Below are 17,931 nucleotides of genomic sequence, written 5' to 3' on the forward strand. Positions count from 1 at the left end.
CCTGGGCCTGGGCCGGTGTTGAATTTTTTTTCACCTTTTCGGTTCAATGCAGGTGTTAAATTTTCAATTGGTCTTCAGCAAAAGAAATGCACTTTCTCGATAAATTTTTTGGTGTATTCAGAATATAAGCTGACACATTAAGTATCAATATTATTATTGACTTATTTCGAAAGTATTTTTAAATAACTAAAAACGATTTTAAAGAAAATATTTTTAGGTTTCAAAATCATTTGAAGTGTTTTTTGCAAGAAACGTCAGTTATGTGCTTCTTGCATGAAACACTTCAAGTGTTTTTATATAATTAACTTGCATTTTTATTAGAAATTGGTTTTAAAATGTTTTATTTCAATCATTTAAAAGCACTTTCTAAATGAACCTATATTGTAACGACCCGTCCCCAATTATTATGATTTTTATAATTTTAAAAAGTGTTTCTATGAAAATACCCTTCGAGACAAAGTGTTGACTTTAGTGCATGACACCGGGATGATAGTGATTACAGTGTGTATGGTTATGTTCATATGCATTTAGTGCTCATTATCCTGCATCCCGGTGTTAGTGCTCCGCCCAAGGCCAGGGCCAGCCTTCACGTGATCGTTCACCTCCCGCACCGCACGCTCACCTTGGATCCAAGGCAGGTGCCAGCCTGTTGTATAGACCACATTAGGTGGTTCCGACTCGTAAGTGACTTGTGATACTTCACACAGCCTTCATGTGATCGTAGCACTTGAGTGCATTTATTTACACCCAGTTTGTCTTACATACCATATTAGGTGGTTTCGACTCGTGTGCAGGAATTGGTTAATGAGCTATAGGTTCAGCCGTACAGGTCACGTTATGTGATTCCGGTTGGCATATCATTTTACATTGATTTATTTCACATGACTTACTTATTTCATTGCTGAGATACTTGACATGGCATATACTCGGTTTTCACTACTCTCGATCATGATTTCTATATACGTATGTATTATTATTTTCTGGAAAATTATACGGGTTTTACGGCGAGGGGTTATAACGTTTTCAAAAGGTTTTTATTAAAAACTTTATTTTCAGGCCCATTCACCCTTGTTTTTGCACCCTCCAGGTTTAGATGTTGAAAGTCCGCATCGACGAGGATTCTTGGTAAATCTTAGTGCAGGTGGCTACTGAGGGTATGATCCTTACCCACACTACTGTACTTTACTTATGCTCTGACGTCGCGTGTGAAATGGGTTCATTCCCGCTCACAGCGCACTCTTGTCTTTAGGTACTTTTAGGTTTAAATTTATTCACATTTTCCACATCACTATACTTTATGGCTTCGTCACATTCCAGGTGTCAGCCAGCACAACTCGATTCAGAGTCTTAGTGAACATTTCGGGTCGGGGTATGTCATATATATAAGTGGCGTTTTTATCATAAATAGTCTTTGAAATTTACATGACTCATTATTTTGATTCCTGAATTTCAAAATCAATTAATGTAATTTTTGAAAGTTGGACTTGTGGTCAGTAGAAGGTTGAAATGTCTCTGTAAGTTTTTCCGACCCCCGAAAAAAGTGCATAACTGTAACTTGCCACCAGTTGTCCCTTAAAAAAAAAATTGAAATTAACTATCGCTCGTTAGTTTGATTCATGATGTAAATTTTTATTGAAGTTCTGGTGACATGTGCAACAATTTGGTGCCACAAATATTTAAAAATTATTTGAAGTTCTAAAATTTATAGAATATAAAAGTTTATTACCATAAAATAAAATAAAAGGGGAAGTTAACTGATATAAAGATGGCAGGTGGGTAAGAATTATCAAACAAAAGTACCTGAGGCAAATAATTATTACAATAACAAAATAAGTAAAAATTCCATGGCAGTTTAATGATAATGTTTTTAGATGATTTTTTTTTTGGAAAATTTTATTTGAACCCATATAATATTTTCTTACACTCAACTTACTCTTTACACCCATATTACTTTTAATTAAACTATCAATATCTCTTTAAACCCAAACTCACTACCTAAATAACCTTCACAAACCCAATTCAATTTATAAAATTTATCTTTACACTCATTCAGAAATAAAAACCCAAAATCAATGTTATACAACTTATTCAAAGCTTAAAGAGAACAATATCTCTCACATTTGTCTCATGCTTAATGTTTTTCTGCTTCATATTTGTCATTCTGAAATACAAAGGCAAGGACATGGTGATACTGGATATAATACTGGATATAATACAATAATGGTCATTCTGATATACAATTGAGTCAAGTTTAAAAAATTGTATCTTCTCAATACTAATGTTTGATCCTTGCTCTACATTTTCCAAGTTCAAGCTAATTAGTTAGAGCTTATAAATTATATTCAATGAATCAGTGGTTAAGTTATACAAAATAGGCAACGTGCAGTTTAGAAAGCATAAAGATAGTTTGTTGTGTGCTCTCCACATGAGACTGTATTTTTATCAGAAAGTCACTGCTTTCCCAGAAGCAAGTACATACTAATTGGAAAGGGATCCTCTCCTGATCTCCTTCTACCTAATCCACCAAGTTCGTGATCCGAATCTTTGAAATTTGATCCAACGGCTACCAACAAGAGGTCTCTTTAAAGTTATAATAACTGTAATCGTTGGATCAAATTTCAACGGCTCAGATCACGAATTTGGTGGATTAGGTGGAAAGGGATCCAGAGATGATCCCTTTCCATACTAATCTATGGGGATGCTATAGTTGTCAGCCAAAAGGCCAAGAAAATTACATCTCTAGTCTAGGCTATAAATTGAACATTTATTTTAGAGTGATTTTGGATGCGGTCCCTATTTATCAACGTTCTTTGATTGAAACCTTGTTAATTTTCAGTTTTTGATTGGGGTCCTTGAAATTAATACAATAATGCATTTCTATGTAGGTATTATAATTTTAAATTAAATTTGATATTCGTAGTTACTTTTATTAATAAGATTTTAAATAAAATCCATGATTTGTTGGGTTAAAAATATTAAAAAATAAATTATACTTATATAAAAAAGTATAATTTATCTTAATGACATGATTTGTCATTAAGATAAATTATATTTATATAAAACCCATTATTTGTCATTACTTATATTAATGACATTTTACATACAAAAAATTGGTAATTTTTATACGATACAATTTACATACAAAAAAGTTGGTACATTTTATACAAAAAAGGTGGTACATTTTAGATGAAAAAATTGGTACATATTATATACAAAACAATGGGTACATTTTATATAATAAAACAATGGGTTCATTTCAGAGTTTAAAAAAAAATACATCTTACATTAAAAAATGGGTATATTTTACATAAAAATAGGTACTTACAAAAACAAAACTGGTATATTTTACATATAACAAAGTGGATCATTTTTAAAGGGAAATAGGTACATTATCAATAAATTATTGGTACAGAAAAAAAAAGGTTAAAAAATGTGTAAAAATAAAAGTTTGAAAAATATGGACACAAAAAGAAATTAATATATGTGTACAAACTAAAACTGAAAAGAAAATTGGTACAATTAAAAAAAAAAAAAAAGGCTGCAAATTAAAATGGGTACTAAACATAAAAATATATGATACAAAATTTAGCCATAAGTGTGTGTGTGTGTGTGTGTGTGTGTGTATAATATCAAATGTAACGTTTCTAACACTAAATGAATATATTTAGAAATAAAATTTAATTATTTTTCATGTAAAATATTTTATAGTGAGGGTGCTAATTTTGTTCTTAAATACCAAAAAATTAAAATCAAAAGAAAAAAAAATACATTAATCGATTCATACCTTGATTGGAGGATTCAAAACTTCAAAATCACTATCCTTCGGTCAAGAAGAGTATGTTTTTCTCTATGAAAGCTTCTTAGAATTTTAGCTAAAATGAACATAAGATAAAGATTGCATGACAGTAGGGTTTGATGTGATGATAGAGTTTCGTTATTGAGTGGGTTTAGTGATAAATTTTAATTTTATAGTTAATTTCAACTTGTACTTGATTATAATTATGCAATAGGATAAAAAAGATAATTCATATTTAAAATTTAAGTTGTGTGTAAAAAGATTCAAATAAAATTTCTCATTTTTTTTTTATCATCTACCCCGACTTTTTCTGTTTTTAAGTGAAAATACACTTTAATATTCTCCTTCAAACAATGAAGCTGAGATTTTCGATGATATTCTATTGTTCTTTCAAACTTTCAAGCATGTCATCATCCTTTTTGAATTCCACTCGCTGAATAAAATAAGTCGTCCTCTAACTTTTTCAAGAGATGACCTTAAAGGCTCATCTTTCCAATCTAATGCGAAGGTCGCTAACTTCTTTTTGAAAATTTTGGTTCGCTTTGTTAATCATTGGTATTGTTTATTTGTTGGTACCGTTAAATGGTAAAAAATTTGTATGTATAACTCAATAGATTGAAGGTCTTACAAAGAAAAAAACATATATCTACCTCGACTTTTTGCAGCAAAAAATACTTAAATTTATGCTATATAGAAAACTAACTGGTATTAAAATTTAGAATTTTGATACGAACAAGTTGAGAGATTCACGAACATCCTTCTATTGGGAATCACTCCAAAATCTGTTCGCTTGATTATTTTTTGCTCAAGAGAAAGTCGAATGTCCTACATTGAAAATATAATTCAAAGCATCAAAATTCTTCCAAAAAAACCAATAAATTATAACTAAAATTAGAGTAAAATATATAATATCATATCGACTCATCACTAACATTGGGATTTTTTATGATATTCTATTGCTATTTCAAGCATGCCATCAATGAGAGAATTCCTTTTGAATTCCACTCGTTGAATATAATGTCGTCCTCTAATTTTGATAAAGAAACTAAAAAGTTTATCTTTCCAAATTAAATGCAAATGTCGCTAACATCTTTCTAAGAAACATGGTTTTCTTTATAAATTACCAGCACTACCTTTTCGTTAATCCCGCCAAATGGTAAAAAGATTGTATGTACGAATCAACTAGTTTAATGAAGTCTTGCAACAAAAATGCTATATTCTACCTCGATTTTTTGCAGCAAAAAACACTTCAATTACGCTCTTTCAAAAATCAACAATGACAATTTTCATAATATTCTTTTGCTATTTGGAGCATGACATCAACAAAGGATTTCTTTGTTTTTCGTATTCAATGTCACATTTATCTTTAAATTTGAGAAAAATGAAAGTCATATATGATGTCTTTTCATTGAGAAATTTATATTAAAGGTAATTTAGGTTAATATAAAATAACTTTTTTTTAATAATTATGACCCTATCTTACTTAGTACTAGGTATTCATCTTCATTTGTAAGTGAGAAGTCTTAGATTTGATTATTTAAAAATTTGATAATATTTTTAAAATCAATCTTTAATAATAACAGGTGATGCCGAAAGAAAGAGATTAGACACACTGTTTGAATGGAAGTGATCACGAGGACAGCAGCAACCACAACAATAAAAAGTACAGAGCATGGAGATTGAAAGAGTATTGTTTCAACATTGCCTTCCACTTCTGCGTTATGCATCGATGTCTTTACTAAGATCAGGAAAGAGATTACTTCGGAACAGTTACTTCCTCGGATTAATAAGGTGTGTTAGTCCCTGTCAAGCTTTGAGTCTCAACAATTACATTTTTGAACAAGCAATTCCATATCCTTGCGAGTGATGCTTAAAGCAACATTTTAATGGAAATGTTCACTTGGTGTGGCAAAAAAAACAACAAACATGATACAATTACTCTTCTTTTTCTTCAAACATACAAAGACATAAGCATCGGTCCATGAATATTAAATTGGTACGACATAAGTAGCTACGTACGCATTAATTTAGGAAAGTGATTTCCACACAGTTGATTGCATCTGAGGCCAAAAAATATAGAAGTGCATAAGACAAAAGAGGACAAAAGGGTATGCAAAAAGCACTTCCCTTTATTTACAACAAATATTTTCAATGAGAGCCGTTGCAAGTAGACACTGCTTCCCTATCAAATATAAAATCACACTCTTCAATACTTTATTTTGTTGGAACATCTTATTATACTCACTTCAAGGAAACCTTAGATTAAAATGAAAACTCTGTACTCTCTCAAAGACTAGGCTAGACTTCTAAGGATACGGCCAGGGAGAGAGTTGCGGATCCTCCGGATAAGGAGAGACTTACGGTTGTTGATGCTTAAAGGACAGATTTATTAGAGCGGGACAGATTCAATAGAGCACGCTGTTTGTATGAGAGTGAGTATGAGGAGAATACCAGCAGCGACAACAGAAATAATGGCCCAAGGCGTGTTAAAATATTTTTGTTTCAAAATTACCATCCATTCGTGCCAGGGCTGTTTGCGGTATTTTATCAGTTTTTTACAAAGAGGGCATAATACAAGTCGTCAACACACACTCCAATGAAAGTCATTACAAGTAGCCACTGTTTCCCAATTAAATATAAAATCACACTCTTCAATACTTTATTATATTGGAACATCTATCACACTCACTTGAAGGAAACCTGAGATTGAAATGCGAACTCTGTACTCTCTTAAAGACTAGCAAGACTTCTAGGATTCGGAGAGAGGATACAGCAAAGGAGACTCGCAGATCCTCTGGAGAATGAGAGACTTGCGGTTGTTGATGCTTAAGCAATAGATTTAATAGAGCACACAGTTTGTATGAGAGTGAGTATGAGGAGAATAACAGCAGGAACAGAAGAAATAATGAACCAAGGCGTGATAGCATAAGTTTGTAAGAACACGTTGAAATTTTCCATCAATTTGTGCGGTAAATTTTCAGATCTTCACTAAGAATGGCATGATAGTGGTTGCTAACCATGACCCTAGTGCCAAGGTCATGAAGCAAAGTAGATATCTTCTGGTTATCACCTAGCCAATTTTCAATAATTAATTCCCTTCTCAACAAGCAATTGCACATCCTCTAGGGTTTTGGCGAGACGCTTCATAAGGAAAACATAATTAGCTAGGTAATCCTCCTCTCTGTGATGGCATTGTTCAAAAGCAAGGAGATTATTGAGTTTCAGATCTGTGGTATCGTCCACTCTTAACTTTGGAATCTCGAGGATCCCACGAGAGAATTTTATGTCAAATAAGCTGCTGCCTTTTCCTATCTCAAACTTGACTCCAGCCTGTGTACCTCTGTGACGTTGGGTGTGGCTGTGATGTTGTGTGTGTCTCTGGTTTTGTTGGAAATACAAATAAAAACAGGTTGTAAAAGGTTGCTGCTAGTTTCTTTACAGGTTGTATCCACACATGCTGCAACTACAAAGACTAAAGTTTCCTTCCATGTTCAGCCGAATGATGATGAAAGACAACAAGTGTGCTGCCAACAGGAAGACAGCAGAGTTTCCTCCATGTGCTAGCCGAAAGGTTGTGATTACAACCTGGAATGATGCAAGACATGTGTGTGCCAACTATCCAAAGTTGCTGCATGTGTTTGAACGGCTGGAACACCATCTCTTATTGCATGTGTTGTCTTATTGTTTATTAATTTCTGTTTTGTATAAATAGGCCTTTCATGCCAGGCTTTAGGCATCATCCGAATCCCATTTTCTGATTGTATTCTCTCAGGTTCATAAGCTTGTAAGCTTCTGTCTTTTTTTTCATCAGTTTGTAAACTGCCTTTTATTTCATATATCAAGAAAGTGTGTTTCGTGGAAGCTTGTTATTTCCTATCCCTTCTCCATTTGTTAGTCAAATTTTATTGAGAGTGAAAGTGAGAGGTGTGATAGAGTTTGTAAACTTATCACCCACATATTTTGGTATTGAGTTAGTAAACTCTTGTGAATACCAACAATTGGTATCAGAGCCAGAATACCATTCTGGCAAGTGCAGTAGCTATGGCGTCCAACTTAGTGCAACTCCAAGTTCCCACATTGAAGAAAGAAAATTATGAAAGATGGTGCATCCAATTCAAAGCATTGTTTGGATCACAGGAGCTATGGGAAGTTGTCAGTAGTGGGTATGTTGTACCCACTGCCGAGCAAGAAGCCACATATACTGCAGATCAAAGGAACACTCACAAGGATTTACGAAAGAAGGACCAGAAGGCGTTGTATCTTCTTTATCAAGGATTAGAAGATTCAACGTTCGAGAAGGTTGCAGAAGCAACAACGAGCAAGCAAGTATGGGACACACTCAGTACAATCTACAAAGGAGTAGATCGGGTCAAGAAAGTGAGATTACAGTCACTTCGAGCAGATTTTGAAACTGCTCACATGAATGAAGGAGAGAGCATCTCCGACTATCACTCAAGGCTCATTGTGATAGTAAATCAGATGAGGAGAAATGGCGAGAGACTCGATGAAGTACGAGTTGTGGAGAAGATACTCCGGTCACTCACATCTAAGTTTGAGCATGTGGTGACTGCCATTGAGGAATCCAAGGATTTGGAGGTGATGAGTGCAGAGGAGCTACTAGGATCCCTCCTAGTTCACGAGCAACGCATTCAGAAGAATGCAAGCCCCACAACGCTAGAGCAAGCTTTGGAGTCAAAGTTGAATATTGACAAACCAAATAAAGGTCGTGGGCAGTGGAACTCACGTCGTGGGAGCTCATCCAACCGTAGCCGAGGACGAGCCCGAGGAAGAGGTCGAGGCTATGCACAAAATCAAGGTCAGTCTCAGGAGTGGAGATCTACTCGAGGAAATGCGCATATCCAGTGTCACAACTGTAAGCAATATGGACATTATGCCAATGAATGTTCACATAAAAATGGTGAGCATGTCAACATGGCAGAATCAAGTGGAAATACTGATGAAGAACTTACAGTCTTGCTAGCACACCATGATTCCAGTAGCCAACAAGATGTTTGGTATTTGGACTCTGGTGCAAGCAATCACATGTGTGGAAAGAAGGAGTTTTTTGCCGAACTCAAAGATGGGGCCTATGGATCTGTAAGTCTTGGTGACTCCTCAAAGTTGCCAGTTGAAGGCAAAGGGAAGATCAAGATCATCCAGAAGGATGGTAGAGAAGAATACATCTCCGATACCTACTACATACCAGGTATGAAGAGCAACATTCTAAGCATTGGTCAACTGCTCCAGAAAGGGTACATTATACATATGGAGAACATGATTCTCACTCTCAGGAATGCAAGGAGAAAGCTTATTGCACGTGTTCGAATGTCAAAGAACCGGATGTTTCCGTTGAATTTGAACACAAAGATTGGAAGCTGCAACATCGGTGTAATGGAAGATGAGTCATGGAAATGGCATCTTCGATTTGGCCATCTTCATTTCAATGGCCTAAAGTTGCTGTCAAGTGGAGGAATGGTTCGTGGTCTACCCCAGATTGAAGCCACATGCCAAGTATGTGAAGGTTGTGTGCTTGGCAAGCAAGCACGACTATCATTCCCTGTTGGTGATACATGGAGAGCAAAGGCACCACTGCAGTTGGTGCACACAGATATATGTGGTCCATTGGATCCCATGTCTTATGGAGGTAATAGGTATTTTATTACCTTCATTGATGATTTCAGTAGAAAGACTTGGGTCTATTTTCTCAAGGAGAAGTCAGCTGCCTTAAAAATTTTCAAGGAGTTCAAGGCACTCACAGAGGCTGAAAGTAACCACAAGCTTGTGGCTGTGAGATCAGATAGAGGTGGAGAGTACACCTCCAATGCTTTCCAAGCATACTGTAAGGAGCAAGGAATTAGGCATCAACTTACTGCTGCCTATACCCCACAGCAAAATGGGATAGCCGAAAGAAAGAATCGAACCATCCTTGACATGACAAGGTCCATGCTTAAGGAGAAGAATTTGCCAAAAGAGTTATGGGCAGAAGCTGTAGCTTGTTCGATTTATTTGTTGAATCGATGTCCAACAAAGAGTGTCAAGAGGATGACACCACAAGAGGCTTGGAGTGGATACAAGCCGAATGTTACACACCTAAGAATTTTTGGGTGTGTTGCATATGCTCAAGTTCCAGAAGCCAAGAGGAGGAAACTTGATGATAGAGGTGAGAAGTGTGTGTTTGTGGGCTATAGTGAAGAGTCCAAGGCATACAAGCTCTACAACCCACTAACTGGCAAACTAGTGGTTAGTAGAGATGTCATCTTCAGTGAGGAAGAGACATGGAAGTGGAACAACAAAGAAGTCAGTAAAGAGAAGATCGTCTCCACTGATTTTGAAGAACCAGAAGTTGTACCACCGATTGAGCAACAGCCTGCTCAAACAATCACAACAACTCCAGTGCACAGAATTGCAAGGAGTGGTCCTACATCTAGTGAGGAAAGCAGCTCCTCAACTCCAGTGAGGTTAAGGAGTCTCACAGAGATTTATGGACAAGAAGAAGAAGAAGAAGAAACCAACCTTTTCTGCTTGTATGCAGACCACGAGCCTCTCTCATTCAATGAAGCTGTGGAAGAAGATTGTTGGAAGAAAGCCATGGAAGAAGAGATCCATGCCATCGAGAAGAATGACACTTGGGAGCTGACAAAGCTCCCACCAAATCAGAAGGCTATTGGTGTCAAGTGGGTTTACAAGATCAAACGCACTGCAGATGGGAGTGTGGATCGATACAAATCAAGGCTTGTAGCAAAGGGCTACAAACAGAAGTATGGAGTGGACTATGATGAAGTCTATGCTCCAGTTGCAAGACTTGACACGGTAAGATTACTAATCTCTCTTGCCGCTCATCATAAATGGAAAATTTATCAACTAGATGTCAAGTCAGCCTTCCTTAATGGAGTTCTTGAGGAAGAAGTGTACGTGGAACAACCAGAAGGCTTCCAAGTACAGGGAAAAGAAGATAAGGTGTATCGTTTGAAGAAGGCTTTGTATGGCCTCAAGCAAGCACCACGAGCTTGGAACTCAAGGATTGACAACTACCTTCACCAAAATGGATTTCAGAAATGTCCATACGAGCATTCAGTTTAGATGAAGAATGGTGCAAAAGGGGAGTTCTTAATTATTTGTCTCTATGTAGATGACTTGTTGTTTACAGGAAATAATGAAGCAATGTTCTGTGAGTTCAAGCAATCCATATTCAGTGAATTCGAGATGACTGACAATGGATTAATGTCATACTTTCTTGGCATAGAAGTGAAGCAAGGAAGTGATGGTATCTACATTTCTCAACAAAAGTACATGAGAGATATATTGGAGAAATTCAATATGGACAAGTGCAATATTGTCAACACTCCAGTTGCAACTGGATTGAAGCTGTCTAAGGAAGGAGAAGGTGAGTTTGTAAACTCAACCGTGTACAAAAGCTTGGTTGGAAGCCTAAGGTACCTTACAATCACAAGACCTGATATAGTTTATGGTGTTGGACTCGTGAGTCGATACATGGAAACACCAAGGGAGTCTCATTGGCGGGCCACCACGAGAATTTTGAGGTACATAAGAGGTACTCTAAACTATGGTCTATTTTATAATTTTGGTGAAGATGCAAAATTATTTGGTTATTCAGATAGTGATTGGGGAGGTGACCAAGATGAAAGGAAAAGCACAACTGGCTATGTGTTTTTTCTAGGATCAACAGCTTTCTCATGGACTTCAAAGAAGCAATCAATTGTTGCTTTGTCATCGTGTGAAGCTGAGTACGTTGCTGTAGCCTCAACCGTGTGTGAGGCAATTTGGTTAAGAAATCTGTTGAAGTCAGTGTGTCATCCACAAGTGGAATCTGATAGGAGCATATTCATGCGACTTAAATGGCTTGTTCTCGTACATTTACGTTATGTTTCTTTAGTTATTTTAGTTCTTTATGCTTCTTTTGTGTGTTTTCAGGTTCTAAGGGCTTAGGGAGCAAGAAAGTGCATTTTGAGGCTATTTGGAGCATTTTTGGGCATGGATTGGATAGCTTATCCATGGAGCCAAAAGGATGGACGAAATTGAAGGCCATTTATGCAATTTAGGACATACAACAAAGGGCCTAGCCCATTCTCTCTTATTCTCTCCCTTATAGCCATGCAAAGAACCATCCATTCCATAAAAAACAACCCTATTTTAAGCCCATTCTAAAACCTTGCCATGCATCACATGCATTCCCCTCATAACCTAGTTGTCATTCCACTTCATCAACACATGCATTCCTTTCATAAATCAGCCACATATTCACCCACATGCACTTTAATCATTCAAACATGCACTCCCATTAATTAAACCATTCAAACCAACACAAAAACACCAACATTCCCTCTTTGCCGTGCAAACACATGCATTTCGCTTGCCATTTTCAGCCATCACACTTCATCATTACACCACCATTCATTCTTTAATCCACATCCATTCATCATCATTCACCCTAACTTCAATTCACATGCAAACAACACCCATTTCTGCACCAAAGAAGTCTATGCCGTGACCTTCCTAGCCATTTCCAGCTTTTCCCTTTACATTTCACATGCATTCCATACTTCTCCTAGCTGTTTTCCATCATTATTTCAGCCACCATTCACTCTTTAATCCACATGCATTCACACACACTTCACACAAACAACATTCACATGCAAACACAAGCTTTAACCAACAAACAAAACAGCCAACACATGCACCAAAACACCCATGCCGTGCACTTCACATTGAAATTCCAGCATCTTCACATGCAATTCCAGCTTTCACATGTTGTCCTAGCTGTTTTTCCATCATTCCTCCACACAAACACCTTAAACAAACAGCCATATACACCTCCACTCCTCCTATAAATACCCTTGCATTCCCATTACCTAAACACATCTCATTTTCATACACAAGATACCATAAACACATCCAATCTTCCCTCATTGCCGTGAGCTCCCATTCCCTTATAATCCAAACACCACTCCTCATCCATTTCCATAATTCCCCAATCCATTCAACACACCAACAACATCCCTTAGACCTTGTGCTACGACGAAGAGGAAGATAAGAGGGCCTAAACGTTCATACAATTCAAGTTTGAGTTGTTGGAATGTTTAGGTGTTTCTTTGATTCTCTTTGTTTTGTACCATGAGGAACTTCCTCTCGGCTTCATTCCATTAGATACACTCTCCCATTCGCAGAAACCATTCAACCTTAGCCTCTCCACCTTCATTTACAACATACTTGGAGCACCAACACCGAAGGCAACTCTTAAAGGATTTCGACATCAGTTTTGCTTCAAGGGTTCCTTCTCCTTAATTCTATGTTCATTCATGTTGTATGTTTTTTTATGTCAAACATTCTGTAAACATGAAGTGTAACTAATTTCTTTCTAGGGATTCGATGTAGCCTTGCAAGATTGCCATGTAGTTATTTCAGAATGCTCAGTTGATCCATCTATTTCTTGTTTCATTCTCTGATTTAATTGTGACTTTGTGTGTTGATTCTAATGTTTGATCACCATTTGATTTAACCACAGGTTGTTTAGCCAAGAGTAAAGCACACATCATGCATACTCTTGGTGGATATGTGAATGAATGAAGGGAATGCTTTGCAAACAACCTGCCGAGTGTTTCCTTTGGTTTTATGAAAGTTTCTTGTGCGTGTCATGTTCTTGATTAGGGACCAAATTTGCACATCACAATTAGGTTCATGATTAGGGACATTTGATCAAGTCCACACATCATATGGCTGATCATATCGAAGTGAAACAAACCCAAGAAATAAGTAGAGGGATGAGTATAATCTGACTTAACAAGCATGGACTTGGCTTAGCAATGGTGAAATCGAATCTCTAGCTTCATCTCCATTTGTGCTATCTCATTTCATTAGTTGTTGATTCATTTATTTGTGTCTACTTCATTTTCTTGTGCTTTCAAGTTACAACAACAAATCTGCCTAAATTGATTAGTTTTATTTCTCTTATAGAGTTTTTGCAAAACAAGTAGTTGTTTAGGTCCAATTAGTCCCTGTGGATTCGACACCCTTACTTGTGCCATTATACTAAAAATATTCTAGCACGAAGAAGGAAAACTTCAACACCATTTCATCAATTTCATATTTACATTCTGTCTAGTTTATTAACTTGTTTCGTTATTTCAATTTTTGTCAAACCTCAATCTCCCTTTTGCTTTAATGTTCAATTTAGTTAGAAATCAATTTAGTTTGTGTTTTTAAAGCATTTTGAGTCTTTTGGTTTGTCTTAGTGTTTTAACGTTTAGTTTCGCATTCTTTGAGTCTAGTTTAGTGTTTTATATTGTTTTTACGTTTTTGAGTCAGTTTCCAAGTGATTAACAATCCCTCCTAATCCCCGGTCCAGAACGATCCCTACTTATACTTATACTACAATTGATAAAAAGAGGGTTTAATTTGTGTGCGTATAAATTTCCGCATCAGAATCGACTGTGATTCATGTGGATAACGTGTCTGCAATCAAACTTGCAAAGAATCCTGTTCAACATGGAAGGAGCAAGCACATTGATACCAGGTTCCATTTTCTAAGGGACCATGTGAAGCAAAAGACAATTGAGCTTGTCTATTGTCACACAAAGGAACAAGTGGCTGACATCTTCACTAAGCCACTACCAGTTGAATCATTCCGGTTATTACGTGAAATGCTAGGCATGAAGGCGTTTTGATTTGAGGGGGCGTGTTGGAAATACAAATAAAAACAGGTTGTAAAAGGTTGCTGCTAGTTTCTTTACAGGTTGTATCCACACATGCTGCAACTACAAAGACTAAAGTTTCCTTCCATGTTCAGCCGAATGATGATGAAAGACAACAAGTGTGCTGCCAACAGGAAGACAACAGAGTTTCCTCCATGTGCTAGCCGAAAGGTTGTGATTACAACCTGGAATGATGCAAGACATGTGTGTGCCAACTATCCAAAGTTGCTGCATGTGTTTGAACGGCTGGAACACCATCTCTTATTGCATGTGTTGTCTTATTGTTTATTAATTTCTGTTTTGTATAAATAGGCCTTTCATGCTAGGCTTTAGGCATCATCCGAATCCCATTTTCTGATTGTATTCTCTCAGGTTCATAAGCTTGTAAGCTTCTGTCTTTTTTTTCATCAGTTTGTAAACTGCCTTTTATTTCATATATCAAGAAAGTGTGTTTCGTGGAAGCTTGTTATTTCCTATCCCTTCTCCATTTGTTAGTCAAATTTTATTGAGAGTGAAAGTGAGAGGTGTGATAGAGTTTGTAAACTTATCACCCACATATTTTGGTATTGAGTTAGTAAACTCTTGTGAATACCAACAGGTTTTAGGTTTCTTTTCTGGTTCCAACGGTCGGTATAGAATTCTTATCAGATCAACAAAATGTAGTACTTCTTCTCCAGAAGAACGTATTTTGGCAAAATTCTCGTCCTTTCCCCCGCCATCAATTTCGCTTTCAAAAAAATAGTAGGAAATTTTAAGTAACGAAGGCAGCTGATGTGAGGAAGAAGAAGAAAAACGTGTGAAAAGATCCTGAAGAATGAAGAATGGCAGTTGATTTTCAAGCAACTGCAAGTCCGGAAGCACATCCCACAGCATCCCAGGGTTGTTAAATATGTAATCATCTTCACCTTGAGAGTAATCATCTTCACCTAGAAGGTATATGTAATAGTACCTCAATAAGAACCTAATGACGAAGGTGGCATCCACTAAAACGATTCTTACAAATTCATCACTGGCAAACTCGATGGATTCTGCATAAAAACCTCGCAACCTTCTCTCTTGGTCCTTGATCATTTTTATATAATCAGAGAAGCTGATCCTTTCCCTGGTTCGGCTTAGAAAAACTTGCAGGTACCTTTTCTTGTGCTCTTCCATGGCTTTTAAGTTTTCCTCGACATGGTGAAGTGGGCCTATAGAGACGACTTGAGGTGTATATGCTTCCTCATTTCCCTGTCGTAGTCGCTTAGGAACTCTATGGATACACCACGAAGTGGACAGGGAAGACAAGTTATCCAACTCCTCGAGGAATGGATCCTTTTGGTTTCTCTATGTCATGTGGAGCTTCATCGATTTCTTCCATTTTACAGCCTGAGATCGTTATCTGCATTGATTCAATTATTTCATTAGACACACATTCAACTTAAGATACTTGGAGCAAACTTTTGTAAGAAACATAAAAAGGTGAAGTGCCAATTTTGTCTCTGAATTATCACTTCAGTTAAAATTAGGTTCTTGAATTTTTTTTAGTAAAATAAGTCCCTAACTTCAGTAAAATTGTTAACTCTATAAACTATTTCCTTATGAAAAATTGTCTAAAATTATAAATCTAATGTCTAATTTACCCTCCAAAGTTAACTCTATAAACTATTTCCTTATGAAAAATTGTCAATCTACCCTCCGATGTGTACCACATGCAAGCAACATGACTTAAATTGACGGAAAATTGAATATAATAACTTTGAATCTAATATGAGGGATGTAGTTGGCAAAATTTTATAATTCAAGGGCTGGTTTTTCTGAAAAAAAAATAGTTTAGGAATCTAATTTTCACTCAAGTGATAATTCATGGACTAAATTGATCCAAAAAAAATTATATAAACGCTCATAGTGACAAACTTTACAACTTTTGTGAAAATGCCAACTTCGAAATTTGCCACCATAATCCCATCAACCATACATTTAAAGTTAACCATTGATTGTCGTTTACGTTTACGCTCCATTCTTCTCACCGAATTTCGTTTTTTCAGATTTTTTATTTTTTTTTGAAAACATGATCTTTTAGCGAATGTAGAAAGATGAACGGTTCGGAACGTTGATATCACATTTAGTGAAAATATTGCTCAGAGTTTATAAGTCTGTAGAAACTCAATAATATTGACTCATAGTTCAGTTAAACGTGAACATTGGAACATGATATCAACGATCTAAACCGTTCATTTTTTTGCATCTGCTAAATATCATGTTTTCAAAAAAACAAAACAAATTCAAATTCCAACGTGTTATTCACTCACCAATTTCAAATCCACCAAAACGAAATAAATTTGTATCAGTACGCATCAAACCCTCCAAAACCAAACCCAAAATCAAAATAAGGTGATCAATTGTTTTTTTTTTTTTTTTGCTAAATATTACAAAATAAAATACATAAAATATGTCCAAATCAGCATGCATACTCGCAGCAGTCCAATGCAAAACTCTTTCCCCAATTTTGTTTTTTAAGGAAAACTAACGAAAAATTCTCAAAAGCTTTAGTTTTTAATGAAAATGACAAAATAAATGTGCAACTAAATAGTACCAGAAGTGACTTTTCAAGGTAAAAATGTCCTTAACGTTAAAAGTGAACAACTCCGAAAGTGTTTCATTAAGATTTCTAATTTTTTAAGCACGCATCTACATATATGAAATATTTTATTTGAAGATTAATCCTATTTGTGTTCCCAATACTAAGTAATTTTTTTGAAGTCCTCTATTTGCTGATAAAGAATTGGAGCAAACAAAGAGGGAATTAGCATCAGCAAGTTTATTGTTTGTGCGACATAAGATTAATACTATTTGTGTTCACAATGCTAGGTAAATTTTCATATGTAAATATTTTATTGATACAATTTATACAGAAAAGATGATATGTTCATCCTACCTTTGATATGTTGATCATACCACTCCCTTGGATACTTGATCTCTTTTAAGCCCACCCGTTGAGAAAAAAATAAAAACAAAACTTATAACAGTATTTTAACAAAAAGAGATTTCTTAATCAGAGAAAGCTTCAATTTCATGTAATTATTTTGTTAATAATGCAACATTGGAATTTGCATTTGGTTCACAGAAGTAAGGTAAATTGATAAAGCAAAAGGAAACTAAAAACAGAACCCTATGCCGATTTGATTATCCATTCACGTTCAAAAAGACAAAACAAAGAATATTTTTAAGCATCCAAACGGCCATTAAACAAACACTAGACAATCTCAGAATCAGAATGCATTTAAAAGAAAAGTAATAAGTGAAAGAAAAAAAAAAATACTGGTTTTACCCATACTCCATGTGAGGAAAAAAAGAGTGATCCAATTCAAGTTCAAGGGATCATATCTGCTACCAAAAACAACAGCAAAGATCCTTCTCAAAGTGTATAACACACTTAGATATACAAAA

The 17,931-nt window shown here is 35.8% G+C and overlaps 1 pseudogene; it reads right to left on the minus strand.

The window, feature by feature from the left end:
* Positions 1 to 2,450: 2,450 nt before the first annotated feature.
* On the minus strand, positions 2,451 to 15,862 carry LOC148690955 (UPF0481 protein At3g47200-like; annotated as a pseudogene).
* Between the last annotated feature and the right edge of the window lie 2,069 nt (positions 15,863 to 17,931).

This window comes from Pyrus communis, chromosome 15 (genome assembly GCF_041283825.1).
Source record: "Pyrus communis isolate YQ-2024b chromosome 15, ASM4128382v1, whole genome shotgun sequence".
Lineage (NCBI taxonomy): Eukaryota > Viridiplantae > Streptophyta > Magnoliopsida > Rosales > Rosaceae > Pyrus > Pyrus communis.